At 54.5% G+C, this 3,694-nt stretch overlaps 1 pseudogene; it reads right to left on the reverse strand.

The window, feature by feature from the left end:
* Positions 1 to 2,053: 2,053 nt before the first annotated feature.
* On the reverse strand, positions 2,054 to 3,426 carry LOC116547389 (annotated as a pseudogene).
* Between the last annotated feature and the right edge of the window lie 268 nt (positions 3,427 to 3,694).

Here is a 3,694-nt window from a genome sequence, read left to right on the forward strand (position 1 = left end):
TTTGTTCAAGGGTTTCATGGCCCAGACAGGAGGGGAAAGTCTTTTCAGGAAAAGCCCCCAGCAGGCCTTTCCATCCTTGATCAGAACATCACTCTTCTCACAAACTTTATTAAATTTCCTTTCCTTTCGTTTTCTTTTTCCTTTGCCTTTCCTTCCTCCATTTCTTTCCTTCATTTTCTCCTCTATCCTTCTTTTCTTCTCCTTCCTTATTTTCTTTTCCCCTCCCTCCCACTCTTTCCCCCACCCACCAACGCCCCCCTTCCCTGCCTCCCTCCCCCTCACCAACAATCTCACCAACCCTTTGTCCAGTTCCTCCTATCTATTGTCACAGGTCTGGGGAAATAAAGACGTTCCAGTAGAGTCCTTGCTTCAAGGAGCTCACAGGTGGATTTAGAAGACAGTGATTTTGTAAACTGCAAATCACCACCTCCCTGAGTATCTCTATCTAACTGAGGCAGAGGGATTGTCAGCTCCAGAATAAAGGCTCTTTGTGGGGAAAAAAGTCACTCCTCAACTCAAATTCATTTCAAGTATTAAATGGCACAGAGATAGCAGTTGTCTCTGACACTGCGGAGTAAGTCCACTGACGGCGCTTGGCAATTAAGCTCTTCCAAGGAGCCTGTCCCCGTCTATGCGCCACATAGCCAGTAAGAGCTACCGCCAGTTCCTTCCTGCTCCCTGAAACGACCAATGCCTCCTTGGACACAGGTACATCAGGTCTCAGCCAACCTTCCCTTCCAAACATAACTCAGTCTCTAAATAGTGTCTCTTCCCTTTGTCTTTTTCTGTTTCAGGCCTCCAATCACCAACTCCTGTCTGGTTTCATTTTCTTTTCTATGTGGTAGTGGGAATTATGTTTTTAGTGGACACTGTTCTCTGTGTGACAATATGTAAAGAACTGAAAAGAAAGAAAAAGTGGAATTTAGAAATCCCTTTGGAGTCTGCTCATGAGAAGAAGGTAACTTCTGACCTGCAAAAACACAGACATTTAGGAAAAGACCTGAAGCGTCAGGAACAAGAACAGCCGCAGAACAGGGTGCACCGGAAGGCGCCCCAGGAGGCCAAGTAGCAGCAGCTCAGTGGGTGGCCATCTGTCTGGACCGTCTCCTGCCCACTTCCTCCCCATGAGCACTGCGCACAAATGTCCAAAAGTTCAACACCACCGGAACTGTAGGTCTCACGGCATATAACAATCAAAGGAAATAAATGAACTGACTTCAACTGAGGTACATCTGGAAATCTGGTCATCAGAGATGACTTGAAATAAGGCCTAAAGAAATCTTGAAAAACCAAGTCAAGTCTAGCCTGATTATCTTATTACATAGTTTGAAAGATAGTATTTTGTTTCTCAGAACAAGGTAAAAAGGTGAGTGTGTACATATGCACAGGAGATTAGGACAAAGAGAATGAGAGAGGGAGACAGAGACACGCAGCCAGGAGTGGGCAGTTTTCAGGGGGACAAGCGGGAATAGTATAGATGATAAGGAAGGAAATCGAACTTACAGATGACTCCTAAGGGACTGTGACACTAGCAGAGCTCACGCCTCCGTGTTCAGGATAGCTGGTTCATGGCTTTTCTCTGACTTTACTAACAGAGAAAGCCTCCATACGTGTTCTAGGCATACAAGGGGGTAACTCATGATGAGAACCGCGTGTGTTATTCTTGCCCTCTCCTTTGGGTCTTTCTCATAACCCCCCTATTTCTAGAGACGCTAGAAATGCTGCCAGTCCCAGGCCCCTGCCCTGTAGGAAGGCAGAAAAAAATTTTTTTAACAATTAATCCCAATCTCCAAGTGTGGCACTGCAAGGAGAAACTTCAAGTGGGCGAAGCGGCGATGTCACAGAGTCCAGATCTTGCCTCCAGAGACTCGCTTTACCTTCCTGATTTTCTGGCTAATTACCAACGGGCTTCAGGATATGCTGCTCTCACACTTGGGCTGCAGTTTGGAGACAAAATCTTTTCCTTCCACTCTATAACATAGCTGGGATAAAAACTGAAACATGTCAATGACTCTACTAAAAGGTTAGGGGAAAAACGGGGAGAATGACACACGTAGCAACTTGATTCCAGATTGTTTGATCGGTAAATGACGGGTGGGGCGTCGCGCAGCCAGCGTGTCCCGCGGCGGGCCGCTGGCGCCACCCTGTGGCCGTCTGTGCACATTGCAGCCTCCGCCCGCCTAGGGGAGCCGTCGCAGCCCGGCCGGGGGACCCAGCTACCCGAAAGGGGTCGGGCGCGCGCTTCTCCGCAGCTCCGCCCCCGCCAAAACCCAGCGAGAAATTATTTGCATTCCCGGACCCTGCAAGAGCGAAAAATGAGCTCTAGGAGTCGGTCGGCGGCAGGCGGATGGAAGAGAGCGAGGGGTGGGCCGTTCGTGTCCCATTCGCCTGAGGAGGAGGAGCACCCGACTCAGGGGCGGCCCCCCAAAATCTCCACGTCGTTTCCTCGGGGCCGGCAGGTGTGAGAACCCGGCGGCAGGATGGAAGTTCTGTAGTCTGCGAGGGCCCGCGGCCTCCCCAGGCTCGTGGCCGAGTCCCTCCGACCCCGCCCTCGGGCCGGACCCGCGCGGCGCCCCCTGGCGCCCGTCTGTGGAGGTTGCAGCCGCCGCCGAGTTCCGGGGCTGCTGCGGGCGGCGAGCGCAGCCCTGTCTGTGCGCCGGGCCGGGCCGGGCCTCCGCGGAGACGGGGACCGGGAGGTGACAGGAAGCAGGAGGACGGCACTGGGCTCCCAGCGGGCGCCCCAGCTTCTCCGCCCGCCGCTAGAGCACCCGGGAGCGGCGGGGAGCCGGGGGGAGTGCGTGAGGTCCCCCGCCTCCGCGGCCAACTCGGAGGACTCCCTGCCGCGCCCTCACTGTCAGGAGCAGGAGGGGGGCCGACCCGGCCGGGTCAGCCAGCGCGCGGCTTGGAAGGCCCCGGGCTCCTCAGGGGCCACCCCGCGGGGACTCGGGAACAGCCGAGCTTCACCCGCAGCTCCACGGCCTATCCTATCGCGGATGAAAGATTCCAGGACTGACAAGGGGGCCCTGGGGGGATCTGATGCAGCCGCCGGGAGGAGGGTGGGTCGGACTTTTGGGGCGAGGTTGCGAGCATGTCTTTCTTCGCCCTGGGACCTACCCAGGCTTCACGTGCGCGGCGGCTTCACGTGCGCGGCTTCACCTGCGCGCGTCTTGGGCCCATCCTTCAATCCTAGGGCTTCCCAGAGTGGACAGGTGGAGCAGAACAGGCATTAGCTTGGGAGGGTGGGTCAGTTAGGAGTCGTTCCTCATCGTCCAGGCTCGGTATGGAGACCTCTCAATTCATTCTGGGACCACAAGAGCTTCTGTAAGAGTTCAGGCCCGTTTCAGAACACTCAGAGGTTCTTAGCCTGAGAAGTAATCCCCAAAGTGGACCAACCGGTTTGGGTAAAACAGGAATAGGTGGGTCCATTCTGGGTCTTTCCTGGCTAAATGCCTTCAGGTTTTAGGAATTTTCTCCTAGGAAGGCCAAGGATTAGCCAGACCTGCCCAGCGATTCCAGCCCTGAGAACCAGAGAATGGAGGCATGGCTGACAGCTGGCTGGGAGGGGACTGACAGTCCTCACTGCCACCAAGCTTAGTTGGAGACAGAGCCTCTGGGCTGTAGCGAGACAACAGTAGGAGCAAGGAGACCAGTTAGGAATGTAGGTGAGAGGGGTGGCAGCCTGGACTAACATGGT

The sequence above is a fragment of the Sapajus apella genome, unplaced genomic scaffold (genome assembly GCF_009761245.1).
Source record: "Sapajus apella isolate SASKATOON/1434 unplaced genomic scaffold, GSC_monkey_1.0 scaffold2910, whole genome shotgun sequence".
Taxonomy (NCBI): Eukaryota; Metazoa; Chordata; class Mammalia; order Primates; family Cebidae; genus Sapajus; species Sapajus apella.